Source organism: Xenopus laevis, chromosome 2S, assembly GCF_017654675.1.
Source record: "Xenopus laevis strain J_2021 chromosome 2S, Xenopus_laevis_v10.1, whole genome shotgun sequence".
Classification (NCBI taxonomy): domain Eukaryota; kingdom Metazoa; phylum Chordata; class Amphibia; order Anura; family Pipidae; genus Xenopus; species Xenopus laevis.
Window position 1 is genome coordinate 116,616,204 of NC_054374.1, and position 22,332 is coordinate 116,638,535.

The window sequence follows — 22,332 nt, forward strand, 5'->3', positions numbered from 1 at the left end:
CAAGGGGCTGTTTTGCTCCAATAAGCGATGAGCCCAGGCCTGGGGTTGCCCTTGAAGCAACGAAATCATAACTCCAACCCGGATCTGATCAGTAGCATGAGACTGAGGCTTTAAGGTAAACAGGAGCCGACAACTATTAACAAAGGTTCTGAAAGTCTTTCGGTCTCCAGAAAATTTGTCGGGCATAGCAACCTTGGGTTCCTGATGAGAGGAAGAAGCTGCCCCTCCTGACGCAGTAGCTGATAATCTGGAAGCGGAGGCGTCTGGCGGTACTGTGGACATCTGCAAACTCTGTAATTGTTCTTGCACATGAATATAGTCACCCCGAAGTTCTCTCACTACTTGAGTAAGGGACAAAATCTGTTGAGAAAGATCGACCAGCGTAGGCAACTCTTCCGAAGGCTCCATTCTGGCTTGGTTATTCTGTCAGGCTCTTTGGAGACAATATAGGAAGAGCAGTTAGAACTGCTGTTTAGTGTACAGCTCACTGAACCCGTAGGGATGATTCAAGTGCAAGTTGAAGCGAAGTCGTAGTCGTAGAACAGGCAGATGGTCGATAGGCAGGCAGCAGACAAGACGTAGTGAGGGACAGGCCGAGGTCAAAAGGCAGGCAGAAGATTATCGAAATGGTAAACAGGCAGAAGTCAGTAGGCAAGCAGAAGACAAGCGAAATCCAAAGTCAGGCCGAGGTCGGTAACGAGAGAAGCAAATCCAAAAGGCAAGCAGGAACAAACAGGAACGAGTCCAAGCAAGGAAATAACCAAGCACCGTTTGCTTTTGCTGAAGACTATTTAAAGGGACAGATTTGGCGCCAAACGTGACGCCGCAGCGTGATTGACGCAGAGCGTCAATTAGCGCGCTCGCGTCCGTCGCGACGCGCTCGCGTCCGTCGCGACGCGCTCGCGCCCGTCGCGACGCGCGCGCGTCCGAATAAACGGACGCGCGCCCGCGCAAAGACGCGAACGTGGGCGTCAGACGCCAAAGATGCCCAGAAGCCTGCGCACCCCTGCGCCTGCGCCCCACATCGGACAGAGCACTAGACACTTTTGGCACAAGTACCTTACAGGGTGCCTCACTGAAGTGTGTCATGAAGTCTGATATAATCTAGCATTAGTGATGGGCAAGATTTGGGGCGCTTCGATTCGCTGAAAAATTTTCGAATTTCCCGCAAAATTTGCAAACTGGCGAAAAATTTGCAAAATGGGGCAGATGTCTTGTTTTTGACGCTGGCATCCGTTTTTGACGCAGTCATCCGTTTTTTGGACGTCGGCGCAAATTCACTGGTGAATTTTCACTGCGGTTTTGCGAATTTATTCGCCCGCGGCGAATCGCGGGAATTCACACCTGGCAAATAAATTCACTCATCACTATCTAGCATGTATGCTTACTAATATAATTTAGCATTTATGCCTACTGATATCATTTAGGATGTATGCTTACTGATATAATCTAGCATGCATACTTACTGATATCATTTAGGATGTTTACTAAAACTAGTCATGTTGTAGATATTTTTTTACCATGATGCCAATTTTGGGCTGACATTCAGATCACAATACAATACACCAGAGTTTTAAGCCTGCCTGATCAACATCTGGATAATTTTTGGGCAAATATTGGTGTGTTAGGCTCCTTGTAGGTACCCATTCATGGGTCAATTATCTGTCAACACAGTCTATCAGCAGCTTTTATCGTTCCTTGTATGTCCCCTTCACTTGGTTTGTGTGTGAGCTCAGTGCCCAATATGAGTGATGGTAGTAGATCAAAAAGCAAAATTTCATTTATAAACGATACAATGGAACATATTATAAGAAAAACATATTTTTCATAAAAAGACTATATGAAGGTTATATATAAGGTTTTAAATGGATGAATTGTTTAGGGGTTTAGTTTTCATTTGAGTTAAGAATGATGCAAAGAGGCATGGTCTGCCAGTGGAAGAGTCATTAACAAAATACAATAAACAAATATAGAGGCATTTTATAAGCAAAGAAGTATCTGCCTATTCTAGGATTTCATTACTTTACAACAAGATAGTGTGCATGTGTCTTATTTATGCAGATAGATAGAGAGATAGATAGGTAGATGATAGATACATAGATATATAGATTTATTTCTTAAAAATAATACAGATAAACACTGGGCCCAAGAGACATGTTTCAAGAGGTCATTCTAGCCACTTCACCAGCAACATCCTACACTCCACCTGTACCTTTATTTTTTTTTTATAAATAAAATAATCATTTACACGAATCTCCTGCATTTCCCCTATTCCCACATAGAGGAGGGATCAGTACAAGATACGCTGGTTTTGCCTGTGTCAATATATTCCCAGAAAAGTCTTGTTTGGGTGGTTCCCTTTCCAAAGTAGTTTGGGGGCAGCAGGTTCAGTAAATCAGTATACGAGTAAGAGACAAATCTGCAAAAGAACCTTGAATGGTTTATAAGCATATAGTGTAGTCAATTAACGTGATTCTATGTTGCATAGTTAAATTGGGTTCAGAAAAGTCCATCATTTGTCAACCTCTCTAAACAAACCCCAGTGCACATATACTGTATACTGTATACCCACACTCATAAATACATACACTCACATACAGTATTTAAACTATATATACTGATATTTATGCTAAACTAACTGTAGATCTTAAGATCCCAATTATGCTTATTAGAGAAATCATCCAAGCCACTCTTAAAAGCATGTGACAAGCTTTACTCTTCACTTCATAATTAATGCACTATAGGTAGATTATTAATAGAGTTATAACTGCTACAGTTTCGCATTGTCTGTAGAAGCTTATTTTGGTTTATTAGCACATTATTTTAAATTGCATTTCATCAATTCTGCTAAATCCTAAAGATAATGAGCTCCATAAATAGTAAAAAAAAGACCAAGAGTTCTGCATTTTAAAGTGATACTGTAATAATTTTAGTCAATTATTACTTAAAACTGGTGGAAAAGGAATAACAAAAAAGGCAAATACTAAATTAGATCACAAAGCAAATTTTCGGGAAAATGTAATAATACATAAGCGTAAAAAACCCAAGCGGATTTGATCGGAGTTTGTAGCAGAAAATATTGAGATAAATTCAGACTTTGATAAATATAGATAAGTGTAAAATGCTGCAGTCAGTTCAATGTTGGCTAAAAGAAAGGGTTGTAATCTAAACAAATTAAATGGATCAAAATATAGAAAAAAATCAAAGTAGCTTACTAATTACAAACAGTGTGAAACTACTTAGTTCATATTTATTAGTGTGGGGAGCAGCTGCCAGTAGGGTGGAGTACAGTGACAGACGTGTTTCCGTTGGATCGCTGTAGCCATTCCAAAACCCATGTGCATTTACCCTAAAGTAATTTTGTCTGTTAAAAGCAAGTTATATACATTAAACTGAGATACCTCAGAGAGGAAAATCGTTTCTTTACCTGTTTAAGTTTAAAGGAGAAGGAAAGTTACTGAGGCAGTTTACTGCCAATAGATCAGCCACAATAGTGCAAGCTAGAATGCTATATTTATTCTGTATATTGCTTTACCATACCTGAGTAAACAGGCATTTTGTTTGGGATAGCAGCTGCCATATTAGCTTGGTGTGACATCACTTCATGCTTGGGTCTCTCCCTGCTCACTTATAGCTCTGGGCTCAGATTACAGCCGGGAGGGAAGCAGGGAGGAAGGAGAAGGAAGGGGGAGAGGGAGAGAGGTGCAAACTGAGCATGCTCAAGCCCAAGCCCCGGAGGTTAAAGCTGAAAACAGGTAGTCTGATACAGAAGTTTATGGGGGTTATTTATCAAACTCCGGATTTATCTCAATACTTTCTGCTACAAGCTCTGATCAAATCTGCTCGAGTTTTTTACAATTATTTATTGTTACATTTTCCCATGATTTTTTTCATCTGATTTTCACAATTTCACGATTTTTTCTGAATTTGCACTCGGAAACTCTGAAAACTTCAGGGTATTGCATGAAACCCAGCACACATCAAAAAATCATTGGGACTTCTGCCATTGACTTATATGCAACCTCGACAGGTCTGAGATGCCGGATTTTCATATTCAGACTTTTCCATCCTGATTTTTTTTAAAAGTCAGATTTTATAAAAAAAAATCAAGGATTTTTCGTGATTTTTGCATCAGAGTTTAGTAAATAACCCCCTATGGGTACAAAATAGAAGGACATGAATGAAGTGTCTCTTTTGAGTGTTTACTAGTGTATTTATATAGACCTTTCTAATAAAGCTTACTTAATCTAGTAAAGCTTACTTAAACCTTTCCTTCTCCTTTAAGATAATGTAGCGTAATGGTTGCCTGGAATAACACAGGGGTAATAGCATTTTCACAGTCATTTATTCTTTCTTCTTTTTCCCACTAAAATATCAAAATGATAAAGTAACCCACATTCAGGCCACATCCACTACCATTCACAGGTAAAGAGCAATCTTTAAAAGGAACTGTTATGCTCTGAATTATTTTTCACTATTTACATAGGAAGCTGCAATTCTACTAGTTTTCCACTTTTCAGGTTCAGCTGTTTAGTTTCAGAGCAGAATTCCAATTTCCCCAGTCCAGTAAGCTGCATATTTCTTCTCAGATGTTTTATCATTACACGCAAATGAGCATCCAAGTGAAATTCATAATATACACAGTTTGATCTATCGCACATTTTTAAGGTATCGAAGGTGAGAGTTAAAAATTGCTCAAATCTCCTCACTTAATAAATCATTTTAGCGTTCTTTCAGCAGACATGACACAATATGTTTTGGCTAAGATGTATGCCAGTAAACTACTTGCTCTTCTGAGAATCTTCCACATTTGGCCTAAGGTATAATGGCTAAGGTTTCTCTTTAATCTCTTTTCCTGTTTTCAGTTCATCTCATGCAAGAAAAACTTTATATTGGAGAAAAACATACAACTCCTGTTTGTCATGGTTGACAACCACACAAGTATGAAAGTGCCAAAGGAAACAAAATAGAAGCTGTGCAAATAAAACTGTTTAATAAAATAGAGAATTCAGTGGTGCCTCTGGAATTTTTATTCAATAGTACTTCTTATCCCAAAATGAATACAATTATTTCAAGTGCATACAAACACAGAAGCAAAAAATACATATACATTAAGACTAAAATAATCCTTTAAGAAAAGTGTTGGAAGATGTGAAAACAAGAAAGGAGTCAGTGCGTTGATTTTCACAGAGCTTCCTAGACAGGGATAGATAAATCAATAACAAATAAAAAAGTAAAATAGGTGAAGAATTGTTCACTTTCTTTTTATGTTTGTCTGATGGGCATATGAAAAAACAATTGTTATATTGTTTACCTTTGAATCTATTCCTTACTTATATCTTGTCATAGATGCGGCACAACGCTTTGATTTCCGAAGTTGCCGGAAGTTTGCAGACGAGGAAACTTTAGGTGACTTTGGAAATCGTAGCACTGCAAGTGCGTTGGCGCTGGCGTTTTGTCATTATAGCAGGCGGTAGGCAGGGGGAAGGCAGTTCGGGGAGATTGTCGCCCTGCAGAAGAGGTGATTAGTCGCCAGGTGACTAAATCTCCCCGAATCTGCCAGTGTGCTTGAACCCTTAGGGCAAATTTACTCACCTCCGAAGTTGCGCCAGCGTTGACTTCATCACACTTTGCCAGGGCGCTGCTAATTCACTAAAATCCAAAGTTGTGCTCAGGGAGGAGAAAAGTAGCGAAGTTGCACTACCGTTAATTCATCAAGCAAAGTGAAGTTACGCTAGCGATGCCTAATTTGCATACGGCACCAAGTTAAAGTACAATGGACGTATATGTAGCAGCAAATACATTACACTACACAAGCCTGGGAAAGCTTCATAACATAGAGTTTTTTGCTCTACACATGTACCCACTGTATAGTTTAGGTGCCATATGTTAGGAAATGTAGGGGGAAAGGAGGGTACCTCCAAAAAATTTACAATCTTTTTCAGCCTATCACCCTTAAAAAAGTAAAAGACCCCAGCGTTTATTGGGACTTAGAAAAAATTTAAACTCTTTTTGAAACAAGCCCTATCTACTATTGCACTTCGCCTGGTCTGAGATGATGAAGGCAAATCTGGCACAAGAGGTAACGTTCAGCCAAATGGGTAAGTTAGTGAATTAGCGTAGTTACGTCTCTTCACCATAGCGCAACTTCGCCTGTCGTAAGGGTGTGAAGTAGAGCTAGAGTAGGTCCACTTTGCTAGTGAATTTACGACAGCACCCGTAGTAAATCGGCGTAGTAACAAAATGACATCACACAAATTTGCGCTAGCGTTAGCCGCTTCGAGCTTTAGTGAATTTGCCCCTTAGTTTGATGATACTAGTACAGGAGCCAGGGACAGATAGAAACCATGAACCTTTGTTTGCATAGGTCATTTTAGCAGGTATGGGACCCGTTATCTAAAATGCTTGGGAACTGGGAACTGTGCTTTTCCGGTTATAGGGTATTTCATACTTTAAGTCTACTTAAAATCATTACATATACCCAATCAGATTGATTTGCCTCTAATAAGGATTTGTCTTAGTTACAAGGTGTACAAGGTGCTGCGTTGTTATTATTACAAAGAAAAGGAAAATCATTTTTAAAAGGTAAATTGTTTGATTAAAATGCAGTGTATGGGAGATGCCCTTCCAGTAATAATGGGTAAATGGGTAATGGATAATTGGTTTCCAGATAATGTATCCCAGTCTTGTACTTTGTTCCTACAATGCAACAGAGGCATTTTAGAATGTAGCGAATTTTATTCTAGAAAGTTTTTAAACATGCTGCTCTTTGAAGCTTATAAGCACCTGATTGGATAATGATCTATGACTATTGTTCACAAACACTGAATGCTGCATTTATCTTGCACCCCCAATGAAGTGCCCAAACTGGTCAAACATATGTTTGATTGGTGACATGACTGGCCAGTTTTCAACACAAGCCAGGGATGTGAAATTCCCAACTCAAAAACATTTGTCATACATTACTATGTCATTATGGAGTGATTTGTTACCAGTCAGTTTGATCAATACTGATATTGTATCAGACCCCCTGTAAAAAAATGTAACATTGCCCATAGCCTTCTATTTTATATGATACCTCAGGCCAGTGGATCTTTTAGGAGGGTCCGACAAGGTTCAGACAATACTAAATATTGATTTAGAACTAAACCAACTGCATTGGCCTATCAATTCAAATTTCATTAATTCAATCAAAAATCACTCAAATATAAAATGGCTAGGAATCCTGCAAGAAGCCTACAACATAACTTGTTCAGTCTTTGATAAATCTAAATTTGTTTAGTGTAAATGCCATTTTATGCATTTCTAACTTTTTATGAGACAGAACTCTCAGGAATTACTCTCCATAACAGTATTTGTGCATCATGATGCACTCAAGGGACTATATAAATGAAGAAATATATTTAATTAAGACTAACTTTGGATATTTGTCAGAAGAAAAAAATCTGTATGTGAGACTACAGTGTAGAAGCACGTGCAATAGTTCATTATTTTTTGAGTTTAAGTTAATATCTCCACTGGGTGCTGAACATGGAAAAATGCTTGGATGAATAAGATTAAGGCACTACGTAGCCACCATTTTGTGCAGAATAGTTAGCTACTTTTCAGCCAAATTGTCTTCTTACCTATGGCCTCAAATGATCTTTCTGAAGGGTAAGTCTTGTGTGTGAGAGCATCAGCTGACCTGGAAGACACATGAGTGCCAATTGTTTGGTTATTTGTCTTTATTATTATTATTATTATAATTTACATTTAATGACTTTATTTTCATCAAACTGCTTACAGATCCAGTGTTTCTAGACTGGGCACAACATCAGGTTACATACATATTGTATAGTATGGGACCTGTTATCCAGAATGTTTAGGACCTGGGGTTTTCCGGATAAGGGTTGTTTTTTTTTACTTTGGATCTCCATACTGTATGTCAACAAAAATAACATTTAAATATTTAATGAACCCAATTGGATGATTTATAGATTAGCTGGGATCAAGTATAACATACTGTTTAATTATTACAGAATGATTTAATTTAATCTATGGAAGATGGTCTTCCCATAATTTATAGCTTTCTGGATAATGGATCCCATATCTGTATAGTGTGTCACAATGAAAACGGGTTTAAAATAATGTGTTATATTATTTCACTTTTAAAGCATGCACCATCTAAAGCTACCTTAGCTATAATACAAGCTTTAGCATGTTTCAAGCAGTGTATGTAGGGAGTGCAGTTTAATAGCAAAGTAACTTGTGTATTGTTTGAAGACAATGCCAACACTAGAGATCACTAGTTTGCTTGGAAACCCATGAATTTTATAGAATAAAACTAAGAATTATAGGCATTAAAATATACCACATTATGCTATGGGGCAGATTTATCAAGGGTAATAAAAAGTAAAAAAAATTGAATATTTTTGTGTACCACGACTATTGAATAGGCCAAAATTCGGTTTGAATTTGAAAAAAATTTGACTATTCAAATATCGAAATTTATTATGTACTGTCTCTTGCCGAATTGCTGTTTTAGCCTATCGGGGACCTCTAGAACCTATTTGGAGTCAATTGAAGTTTTTTTGTTTGTTTTGAATTGGATCAAATGCGCTAAAACTTTGATTCGAACGATACCAATACGTCTTATTCAACCGAAGTTATAATTATTATATATATATATTATATATTTTTTAAATAAATTTAGATTGGTCTTTTTTTATTTGAATTTTGAAGTTATGGCAGTTCAAAAAAACTCCCATTACTTCGAAATTCGAACCTTAATATATCTGAGCCTATATGTCTGCATATGCAGTGACTGGTGTTAAAAAGAACATTTAATAAATAATCCTACACATTGGGGGCAGCATAAAAGAAAAGATACATCTATACAAATTAGCATTTATCATTTTTTATGTTCTTTTTCCAGTTTTTTTTAAATATTTTTTTCACAAGATGATAAAGAAGCCCCAATGTAGGTTAAGCTATAGACACAAGGCGAGGGTGAGAATAATTAGTACCTGCTCCAGCCGACAGTTAAGCTCCAACTCCTAACGAAAAACCACTGTTGATATATCTAGTGATGGTAGTGATTCAATGTTGTGTCACACTATATCCCAGCTTTCCCGCTTCTTCACTTCTGGGGATATCAACACTAGTAATTGTCAGGCAAGGCACAATTGATTATCCTCAAAATTTGTTCTTGCTATTGACCATAATGGAATAAAAATTGTGCCTCTAAATTATTCAGAACGAAAACATACACAGGAGAAATCGATAAGGCACATCTGATGGCATGGGCAAATTAAAGCACTCTATGTATGGTAAAGTCAGCCTCTTAGTATAAAAAGAATGCGTTTTTTATGAAACAATCATTTACCTTGTCTTTCACCTTATCTCTACTGGCATAATTAATTTGCACAATTCTGCTTTAAGGTGTTAATAAGGAAGAATGTGCTATTAAATGGGAAGGGGTGCAACAACCACTATTACTACAGTAAAATTTCCTAGCTATACTTGTTTATAATATTAGATTTTCTTTGTGGTATTCAAATGATATATGTAATATGAGTACAGTTTTGTTCTCACACTTGAATTTCTAGTCATTGGTTGCATCTTGGCTGTCTTTTAAAAATATTTTACTAAATATATAATAAAATATATTTTATTAAAAAAAAAAAAAAATATATATATATATATATATATATATACAAATATATATATATATATATATATATATATATATATATATATATATATATATATATATATATATATATATTACACATTTCAAAATGTTTTATGGGCAAACAAAAGACCTTTAGAACAATGTTAATTGTGCAAATCTTATTTCTTATTTCAAATGATGATATAAGGTTACTCTCATGAGACTGGAGGCTCACAGAAATAAATTGATATGCTCAAGAGGCTCACAGAAAGTCTGACTTGCACAGAAAGGAAGCAATTCTGTTTTCCCAGATGAAAGTTATGTTTCAGATCAATAGGTTGCATCAATAGACTTTACACAGTTCAGACTTGTACATTTTTATTGTGCTGAAACTTATTCTTTTATGAGGCATCTGTGAAAATGAGGAATCAGATTTTAGAACTATTTAAAGGAAAACTGTACCCCCAAAACGAATACTTAAGCAATGGTATTATTAAGTGACATATTGAGGAATCTTATCAAACTGGAATATATATTTAAGTAAATCTTGCCATTTTACATCTCTTGCCTTGAACCACTATTTTGTGATGTGTGTTGCCTCAGAGATCACCTGACCAGAAATACTACAGCTCTAACTGTAACAGGAAGAAGTGTGAAAGCGAAAGACAGAACTCTGTCTGTTAATTGGCTCATGTGACCTAACAAGTATGGTTTGTTTGTGTGCACCGTGATTCATACAATCCCAAGGGGTGGAACTTATTTTTTAAAATGGCAATTTTATATTTATGATTACCCAATGGCACATACTACTAAAAAAGTATATTGTTATGAAAATGAGAATCCCATTGTACACTACAGAGCTTATCTGTTATCTGCTGTGTATCCTGTGCTTTTTCTTCTTTTTCAGCTCTGAATTGCTTCCCCCATGGCTATACAGCAGATTATTTATATAAAGTATAGTAGAGTTTCTGAAGCAAACATAACAGTTATATCAGTGCAGGACACCAGTAAATGATATTGTCATTCCTTTAAAACATTTTAACTTGTAGGTGTTACTGTTCCTTTAATAAAGCAAAAAAGCAATTAACAAAGATACTATACTAACAAAGAACCATTTATACAAGGTCCTTACAATTTGCATGTGGCACTAGTGGCACTCTGTTCATTGTTCACTCCACAGTACTGCAAGCAGGATGCATAGTACACAGTGCACAGCAGCAAAGGATCCCTGGTATTAATGCCTGCCTTCTGGGGGGATGTTGCTTTCAGGGTTCCCTTGGTGTGTTGTGCCTAGACATAGATCTGACTATGTTATCTGATAAGGAACATATAAGATTAACCTATAACATTTTACTTTATAATTATAAGTTCTGCTGGCAAATGATGGGTTAACAAGCCCACTCCAAGGTTATCCAATTTCAAATTAGCATTCTACTAGTTTAAAAAAGATGTTTAGGTCTGTGTGTATACAGCAGCTTATCCAGTATACCTCCCAGCAGGTTGATTTTTTGCATGCATTTTAAAAGGTTGACACTATTTTTTGTGTTTTTGATACTGTTCACTTCAAACCAAACCAGGTTGATACTTGTAATACAATAACTCTGGAATATCTTGTTAGGCAAGACAAAACACAAGCAATATTATTCATTATTAATCAGTAAACTACCAGGGAATGGTAATTCACCCACATCTAGCAAGTACTAAGATAACAATTTGTGCCAGTTTTCCTTTTCAGCACTTCTATAATGTGTCAAAGGAGTGTTGCAATTGCTGCTCGGTATTCTTTTCTGCATAGCAAGTTCACTAATTTGTCTTGCCAATTTGTAGGAAGACAATCATACAGGCCCCAGGACAAATATGCACATTATGGCCAAACATGTAATTAAAGGTCACTTGATGACCCCCTCTTTGACTCGATGGACTTATTGCCCTCCTGTCCTTAATTTCATATGACGTGATTGCCAGACATTGCTACAGATGCTAAACATTCCATCCTGAAGGCTCCACTTTATCATCAGGTAATTAGTATTTTCATTAACTTGCTTATTGTCAAAGAAAATGAGCCTTGATCATCTAATTTTTCCTCAATGAGTTGAATATTGTAATATATCTATAATTAATGTACTTTATGCCACAAATGTGTAATGGAGTAGAAATTGGAAGCTGTTCCCAGCAGTCACTGTCACTAAATGTTTGATGAATAAACAGAGACTTTCTAATAGGAATGGTAGCAACTTTTATAAGCAGACACAATAAAGACTTTATTAACATAGTTAAAAAGCATTCTGGGAACTACAGTGAATTTCAGAGCAGAGTTGATTATGTTCACATTGCCAAACTGAATGCAATGCTTTTTAATGCGCTGTGTTAGTATGCTTTATTCATTGAAGTTGTGTGTTTTTATTACATGCACACACTCAACATGCAAACACAAAGCAGATGTCAAGTTTTATATTATATTTCTTAAGTAGCAAATTGCTGTCTTCAAATCTAGATCTCTAAAGATCATAAATAGGGATGGGCGAATTTTTTCGCCTTGTTTCGCCAAAAAAATGACGCCCATAGACTTTTATGGCATTGTGCGTCAAAATAAAAAGACGCCTCAAAAAAATTTTGCCGAATTTTTTTTGACGCCCATAGACTTTAATGGGCGTCGGCTACATTTCATTTTTGATGAAACGGGTCAAATTCGCCAAACCCTAATCATAAAGCAAGCCTTGCATTGGCCCTACTAAACTAACTGTAAAATCCTATGAACATGGAGTCACTATTTAACAAAAAATCCACTAACATAATATAATATAATATGTAGTGAAATTTATATGTGTTACATTTGTAACAATTATTTATTTTTGAGTTCCTCAACCTAACTCTTTTCCAGCTGCAAACAACACACTCATGTTCTGAGTGGGTCTGGATAAACATAAATAGACGTGTAAAATAAAAAGCACTTTTTATTACAACTTACTTATGCTTTCTCAGATTATATTGAACTTTATCGAACAGCACAAACAGCAAGAATAAAAGACATTGGTATAAATAGTCGGTCATACAAAAGGTGAGGCACTTTAAAAGTCAACAATCAAGAATAAAAATGGTAAGCTGATAAACAGGACTAATGTGATCAAAAATATTTTTACTCCCATGCATTACTAGCAAGCTTTAGTATCAAGCTGTCAGTAACTCAGCAGCATGATATTTAACTATAGCTTAAAACTAATTTCTTAATTACAAGTGTAATTGAAAAGAGTAGACAGTTTTGGAATGTAATGCATTGCAGAAGCTCTTGTTAAAGTCGTATATTGTAAAATATTTATCTGGCACAAAATTAATTTAATACTCTTAAATTTAAACACTGATAAGTGACCCTAAATAATTAATATGTCCGTTAACATTTTGTTTTTATCACATAAGTGTCAACCATTGCAATTAATCAGTTCTAATTTTGATTTGTGAAGCTTATAATAAGGCAGTAAAAGGTATTTCTTACTGAAACATTGTGGTTAAGTGAATTACTGTAGTGTTTGAGCTTTTTTTGATTTTTCTTTCTGGTTTCTAACAATGTCTAAACAGTTCTTTATATAACCCAGAACATGTCCAATAAATATTTCTGCCACTTGGGTAAAACCTTTATGCCAAGTCAAAATGCTGTAAAGGTTCCCCCAAGTCACTCTATGGGGGTTATTTACTAAAACTCAAATTCTTCTGGTTGGGTTTAAAAGGGGAAACAACAAAATTGCTTGTGGAAAAAAGAACAACTCAAATTATTTGATATTTATTATACCCAGCGGCTGCTAAATGTCTGAAAATACTCAATACTCAATACTCAAAATACTCAAACCTGTCGAGGTCATGTAGAAGTCAATGGCAGATGTCCTTTTACAATTGGAAGATGTCATGATCTGCGCTTGTATGATAATCGGAATAATTAGTGGTTTACAGGCGATAATCTAAAAAACACAGTTTTTTGGGTGTCAAATCCGAAAAATTCGGGCATGATTTTATCATGTTCTAGTTATTTTATTTATTAATAAGGTAAAATTGTCGACGGTAGTTTGGTCAAATTTGTTTTAATAAAATAGTGAGAACATTTTGAGTTTTAGTAAATAACCTCCTATAATTGACTTTTAGTTTTCACTTACTTTCCCATAAGCTTCTCCAATGTATTCTCTTTGCAAGTCATGAGCAGAAACTAATCAGGGAATTCTTTGGTGGTTCTTATTGTTTGGTAACGTGTTCCTTAGCAATAAATGTCTTATTTAATATGAGAGAGAGGTTTTCACTATAAAATCCCGTAGAGATCTATGAATGACATTTTCCCCTGTTTATCTTCTTATGTTAGAGATAAACCAATTGTATTCTACACAGTTTATCTCTTATCTACTATTTAATCTGTGCCTATTAGTCCTATTGCAATTTTAAAGGCTGTCTCCACATCTACACATCAGCTTAAATATATAAACAATAGTAGTGTTTCTGAAGAAAACATGATTTTACCAGTGCAGTGTAATACTACATTATGCTTAAATGTACATAAAACAAACACTTTTGGTTTTTGGTGTTATTGTAAAAAAGTTTTTATTTATTTCTTTGAGCTTATTGGATGTGGTGCTTGAACAAATTCCATATTCTCAGTAATGGAGCAAGTAGTTTCCGGGCCCGGGTGCAGGCCGGGCCTCTGGGCCCCCTCCGGCATTGCGCTGGCGCTTGTGTCTGACAGGCCCTGAGGGGGTGCAGCCTGGTAGTTCTGCCCCTGCATATTCTGTACAGAATTGTGGAACAAGCCAGTGCTGCCAGTAGAGGATCAAACACTTTTTGACAAAACATAGTATAAATAGAGAAAGGAGAAAAAAGAAAAGGGGAGAGGGTAGGCCACGGGAAGTAAATGTTATGTTCCTTTAATATAGAGAGACACAACTTGTATTATGACATTTACGCATACTGGAAATATATAAAGTCCTTTTAACAACAGTCTTGACAGGTCATGAACAGATAGTAACATGGGACCTTATTAGTTCTTTATCCAAAATGAGAAGGAGATATGATTAGTATATTATAGTCAAGTGAATTATTTTGGCAAGTTTTCATAGGCCATTAGTAGGAATAGCCAACATTTTTTGCATTTTTTACCCATAGATTGCAATTTATTGGATAAAAAAGTTCCATGGTTTGGAAAAAGTGGCACTAAGAAAATTCTTGTTGACTTCAATGTGCTTTGGGAATTTTTCGCAGTGTTGTAAAAATGGGACAGATTCTCTCATCATTAGCTGTAATTACAAAGTTTTCCAAAGCAGCCTTAATTCCCTTGATTTTATCACCACATTTCTTCAATGTAAAGTAACTACTAGAGAGCTGGGTAAACAACTAAAGCAAAGATTGGTGACAGAATTTTAAGTGATTTTTGAGTTATAGCATATGGGTGGTTCAGTACAATAAAGTAAAACACAACAAAAGAAAACTAACTTTAACTGCCTCGAAGCCTGTTATACTTGGTGGATTAAAAGCATTATGAAGAGTGACTGAATCATTTAAGTTTAAGGAATGTCTGGAGCAGGATTCATTTCACTACATTATGCTTGCGATTATCATATTTTATTAGTAAAAATTCATTGTAATTCATTACATTGAAAGGATAAATAAATGACAGCGTTGAAGAGGCACAAATGTTATGTTTGCATTATGAATGCGACATCAGGTTAGCAAATTGCATACAAATCTATTTAAAGATGCATTTGCTGGCCAGCTCTGTAATATGATGTATCTTTGCCAGCAACAGTATCTGGCAGTTCTCCACATTAACACAACGCTTCATACTCCAATGAAAAGAAAGAATAAAACTTCTCAATAAGCAAAACTGGTGTAAATCACAAAATCCCATCCATAAATTAGCTAAATATTTAAATATACTTCATTTCAACAAAAGCTGCAGCTTATAGATTTTTATGATTGTTTTTGTTGTTTAACTGGAACAAAGTAGTTATTTAAAAAGAGATGGAGCTATTATTATTCTGATTTATTGCTGATACCATTGTTCTTCTTAATAACAAAGTAAACTGGTTAGACAGTCCAAAGCTGCATGCACTTATTATACAGTTCCAGGCTAAATAGTGGAATTAGCACAATGAAAGAATATCAACAATACAATACATTTCCCCATCTTCCTCTTTGTCTGTGAACAGGCAGTAAAAAAATTTAACAAATAAAGCCAAGAAGGAATTTGATAATTAAAAGAAATCTTTCTTGGCCTACGTGACGGCGAGCCGATAATGGCAGCCAGTGTTAACCACCCTCCTTTTAGACCACACTCATTTAAACTACACCCATGCACTTTTAAGAACATGTCCACATTAATGGTGGTAACACACCAAAAAAAAAAAAGGTTGGTGCTCACTGCAGGGATATCACTCATATGTGAAAAATGTAAGTCATAATGTAAGTGCATAGGGAAGGCAGAATACAACAGGAGACAGGGAAACCTATCAGGGCCACTCTAAGATAACCAGTTCATACTGTGCTACATACAGTGACACAATGCTGGTGACCCTCCAATAGTTTGCATGAGGTGTGTGAAGGGTGTACAATGTGGGCACTTTCAGTCTGGGTCTGAGAGATGATCAGAGATGTAATATAGGGAGGGGCTTCACTGTATACTGCCTTGAATATAAGTGTTAGTAATTTGAATTTGATTAACCATCTAGCCCTACCTTACCTGGGAAGCTGGGAACCAAGTATCAAATACAATGACAAATAAGAGTATGTACAGCTATGGCCAACCTAAACCCCCTTGTTCATTTTAATCAAAATTTAATGTTGATGTAGGGGTTCTTTTTTCAAAATCCGAAAAGGTCCCACAATTTTCTGAAATCTACGCCAACCAAATCCGCACATACTTCCCCCCCATCTATCAATAACATTTTCCAAAAATGTTTTGTCCTGGAGAAAACTCGATAAAATTTTGAAAAAATCCATATGAACTTTTCGGATTTGTTGCCGAAAACTGCAACTTTTTTGGATTTGATGCTCGAAAACCATGGAATTTTTGGATTTTTGAATGAAACCCAGATCAGGATATCAACGGGACATCTGTCATTGACTTCTACATGAACTCAGCAGATCTGAGTTGGAGTACTTTTTATTCTGACTTTTAACACCATCGGAGTTTAATAAATCTCAAAAAATTAATGTTTTTCCTCAACCAGATAAAATTGGAATTTAATAAATAATCCCCATAATGTTCATTTAGATTTAACCTTCATGAATAAAGTACTGCCTGTGTCTGCCACCACTAGTGATGGGCGAATTTATTTAGCCACCACTATATTCATAAGGAGTGGATGGGGAAGACACAAAATACATACTGTAAGTACCATTGAATCTGTAATCAGTCAAGTCAAAAAAACATAATTTATGAGCTTGGCAAAAAAAATTCCATGTGATCTCTTGTACCACACTGGGCTATCATATTAATATTATGCAAAACATACTTTCACTAAAATTATGAACAGATTTATTAAAATTCAAGCTGCAGAATCCTGAAGGAGTCCCATAATTTTAAGGGGGTTATTTATAAAGGTCTGAATTTATCTGAGTATTTCTAAGTTAGAAATCTGAGCAACTCTGATTGCCCGAATTTACCTTATTTATGAAAAAAAGCACGAAAAAATAGGGTCGGGCAAACTTCAGAGCTTCCCCAAAAACGCTAAACTCTGGAATCTATGAAAAAATCGTAGTTTTCGAAGTTTTTTGTGCAGAAACCACAAATTCATTGGATATCGGTACAGACACTGGGACCTTCCTCATTGACTTATACAGGACCTTGAGAGCTTTTAGATGCGGGGGTTTCAGATTTTTTTAGTTTTTAGATTTTAATAAATCACGAAAAAAATTTAGTTTTTTTTTCCTCCGAAAACCATAAATTATTTGAGGTTCGGATATTCAGACCTAGATAAATAACCCCCCTAAATGTTAACATATTTATTAACACACACCTGACAAAGGAAAATTGTCCTGAACGTTTTTGTAAATATATGGAACATTTATTGAGCTGTTGTGGCATTTCAGTTCATCACAATTGAGTCAACTGCTTTGAACAGTCAAATTAAATTATTACCTTTGGGCCTTAACCTCCCCCCCCCCCAAGAAAACACACAAGGATCAATAGTAATGCAGAAAATGATTAGTAGATCAAACTGATTGTTGTTTTGAGTGGTAAATGTTAAAGGAAAAAAAAAGAAAAAGGAATAGTAACTCTCTCCCAATGTCATATCAAGACTTGCACATATGTAACATTTATTAGGTTAATACAACTATTATATGGTGTATACAACAGATCTACAGCTTGGTAATAATTTTTGGATGATCGCCTGCACAAAAATACTGGGATTTGACCTTTGCTGTTTTCAAACTGTTTTCTGTGAGCCGGAGGTAATGATAATTACATAGTTACATAGTCATATCGGGTTGAAAAAATACCAAAGTCCATCAAGTTCAAACCCTCCAAATGAAACCCAGCATCCATAAACACACTGACACTGACCACTCCATACACTCACATAAACTGCACATATCAATATCTACAGTATATGTGCATTGTAAATATTAGTATCACAATAGCCTTGGATAATATGATTGTCCAAGATTGTAGTGATGTAGAGAGTGTACATAAATTTGCTTTTCTTGTGCCCATTTAGTGGGGCTGTTGGTAGACAATATAGTACCTTGAACAAAATAGTAGTTCTATTAGATAATAGTAACTCTACAAGATGGAAGACAGATAGCCACTACCAAGAAGTAATGTAGAGTCAATAAAAAGAAAGGCCATAAAGTACTAGTATTAATATAATGCAGTATCATAAAAAGTTATAAGGCAATAAGGCAATCAAACATCTTTGTACTATGAGGTATTAACTGAGTAGTGAAATGTAACCATCCAGTACACAGATATTCCGGGCTTGAAAACACTGTCTCAGTGAGATGACTAAGACCCCCATCAATTGGTGGACTATTTGGACCAAGTAATGTCATTATGACAAATGGTAAATCTGTGTTTTTTGTTAAAAAAGAGTTCTACATTGTGTTTAACAAACAATATGAAACCGAGTTGGCAAATTTGGGAATGGACTGAAATATATATTTTGCATAATTCATTCTCTAGGAAGAACTTCATAATACAAAACTATGGGGCACTTGAATTGACATTTGAGACCAGGAATAGTATCTGGTAGCCAATGTAACTCTGGCTACATTCTTCAGTAGAATTTCTATGTAGATCCATATTCTTTGGTTTGGTAAGAAATGTGTTAATTAATTTTAACTACAACTGTAACCATGACAGGTCAAAAGAAAGAAGACACTTTTACTGCAAATTATAGGATCCGGTATCCATAAACAGGTAATCCAGAAAGCTCTGAATTACAGAAAGACCATCTCCCACAGACTCAATTTTAATCAAATAATTACATGTTTTAAATATTACTTCCTTCTCTGTAGTTTAACAACAGTACATTATTCTAATTAAGTTATAACACATTCTGTTTGGAGGCAAAACAATCATATTGGGATATGTTTAAATTATTTTTTAGGCCTTAAAGTATGGCAATCTGATTTACAGATTATTATTTATCTAGAAAACCCCAGGTCCTGAGCATTCTGGATAACAGGTCCCATTTCTGTACAACAGATGGCCTCTTGCCAGGCACGGATTTGTGGAGAGGCCACCAAGGCCTGGGCCTAGGGTGGCAGGATTGTATGGGGCAACATGCTGCTCAACCACACCCACATTGGTTCAGAAACACTAAAGGGATGCGCAGGAGATATGATAATTTTTTAAATTTGATGTGTGCCAATCCCCATTGCTCCGGTCCCAATAAAAATTTGCGCAAATAAAAGGGAGGGAATGGAAGGTGACGAATGCAGCGGGCCTATGGATGCCTGCTATAAAAATCCGGCCCTGCCTCTTGCCACATCTTGTATATGCTTGTATTGGTATCTATTAACAATTTTCCATTTAAGGCACTTTTCCAACTTGTCAAGCCCTGTGAGTACCAATAAATGCATCTTTCAACTTATCTATAGTTAAAAATATAAGTAAAGTAATGTAATAAATAATGTAATAAATGTTTTATCCAGCTCTAACTCATCAGCAATCAGTAAATGCTTCCTACTCACTGTGACAGGCTCCCCTGCAAAAGAACTTTAGTGGGGCCTGGCATGCACTTAAACCTTATGGCCACAACTCGACCACCCTAACTCCCTTCTGGTTGCTCCCAAATTCTCCCTCCCTCTCTCTCTCCCTCTGTGCTGCCTCTGGCACGCCATCCTCTCTGCCTCTAGAATGCCCACCCATCCTCCCTCTCTCTATCACCCTCTGAGCCACCCTCTTACCCTCCTATCCTCCCTCCCTTTCAGCCACCCACCTGCCCATCCACCCTCCCTCTTTAGCTCTCAACCACCAGCTTATCAACCCTCCCTCTTGGCTGCCCACCCTGCCTCCCTCCCTCTCACCTGCCCATCCCGCCTCCCTCTCACGCCCTGTTCCCCTGTGTTACTAAACACATAGCAGACTTTTCCATTTTCACTGAACTGACAGCGAATACAATGATAAAAGCCTAAATGGGTTTTATCCTTAACAGACATTAACATGAACCTTGTTGGAAATCTGTAATAACTGAGAAAGTATGTTCTATATTATTTAATCTAATGATCAGTTCTCATTTTCATGAATTCAGCTTGTTCAACTTCAACTTGCAGTATCTAATATAAATTCTTTTATCACATCATTAAAAACAAATCCAAACAACAATAAAAAAGGCTGATTCTTAGTCACTAGACCCACATGATTGATCACTACTTTGGGAAAAGGAAAACTCTCTTATGGAGGCAAATGTTTTCCGATTATGCACACATACTGTAATGGCATTTGATTCAATTTGTTATCTCTTGAAAAATTGACTTTACATGTATGTGTGCAAAATCTTTTCTTATTATTCTTGTTGTCTGGTTTCCTGTTTGTGGTCCTCTGGAGTGACATCTTTAACAAATGCAACTGCACCATCAATGTCACAAAGTATTGTCTCAATTAGAGGAGCAGATGAGAGAGATTCCATGTGAGGCACAGAAGCAGAAACAAGTCTGATATGACAGATGTGCGAGTGAGTGCGGCTTGGCTTTCTGATTTTATTTACCACTACTCTAGAATAAAAATATCTGTTAGATGCCTAGAAAGTTCATATTAGCAGTTCTTTCTCCCCTCTGGAATTCCGCTATAGCAAACAGATTTCCAAGCAAAGCTAAAATAAAATCGAGCACATACAGGCAAAAAAATCCTCAAGCCAATACAGATAAGGATATGATTTAGGGCATATACAATCATTTAAGATGGGGGAGGGTATGAAGAACAAATCTTATCACAAACTTTATTGACAGCTGAGTAGACACAGTGCAGAATTGTTAGTTAATTCTCAAGCTACAGGTTATCAGCCATTCAAAGCCATTGGCCCATTTGGTGGATGTCCACATGCCTGTCCATCTGGATAAAAGGATTTTTTGTGGCATACTAATAGCTTTGTTACTTGATTCCTTCAAGTTAAATATCCCCAACATTTCAACATTTCTACATTTCTGACATGACTGCTCAGTTCTACTGTGTACTATGCGGTAAATGAATATATTCCCCAAGCCCAGAGGCTTAAAAAAAGCTAAAATTGTACTCTCGGAGCGACCCCCCCTGCACCCACTACGGCGGTGGAAATGGAATGTGCCAGACGCAAGGGGGGGCGGCATTGGAAAGGCCTAACTTTTGGTACCCCCAAGTGTATATTGCCTTTCATTCTCCATTGAAAACAATCATCTTATTGGTTCTATGGGTTACTGCTCTTGAGCAAACTTAGTGCCTTTTATTACATTAGGGGCATAGAGAGTTAGATAGATAGACAGATATATAGATAATAGATAGATGATAGTAGATAGATAGATAGATAGATAGATAGATAGATAGATAGATAGATAGATGATCGATAGATAGAAAATAGATAGATAGATCGATAGATAGATAGATAGATAGATAGATAGATAATAGATCGATAGAAAATAGATAGATAGATAGATAGATAAATAGATGATAGATAGATAGATAGAAAGATAGATGATAGATAGATAGATAGATAGATAGATAGATGATAGATAGATAGATAGATAGATAGATAGATAGATAGATAGATAATAGATCGATAGAAAATAGATAGATAGATAGATAGATAGATAGATAGATAGATAGATAGATGATAGATGATAGATAGATAGATAGATATATAGATAGATGATAGATAGATAGATAGATAGATAGATAGATAGATAGATAGATAGATAGATAGATAGATAGATAGATGATAGATAGATATAGATAGATGATAGATAGATAGATAGATAGATAGATAGATAGATAGTCCAAGTGGAGCACAAGACAAGTAACTATGTAATTCTACAGTATATTTTAATAACAGTGATCCAGCAGAAAACAAGTCTTCTTGAAATAATCATGTGTTCGGGGTTTTGGTTCTGTTAGCAAACATTCATCTGGAATATTATTTAAACACACATATATTGATACTGACAGTATAGAAAGTACCTGATTCATTCAATACTTTATTTATAAAAAAAAACAGAGGATACCTATGATAAGC

General features: G+C 35.9%; 1 long non-coding RNA gene across 1 annotated transcript in view; it reads right to left on the minus strand.

The window, feature by feature from the left end:
• Positions 1–13,525: 13,525 nt before the first annotated feature.
• The window catches only part of LOC121400664, a 138,680-nt gene continuing 129,873 nt past the window's right edge, over positions 13,526–22,332 (minus strand). The window contains exon 3 of the long non-coding RNA XR_005965888.1: positions 13,526–13,602. This is a non-coding gene — a long non-coding RNA (uncharacterized LOC121400664). The remainder of the gene's footprint in view (positions 13,603–22,332) is intronic.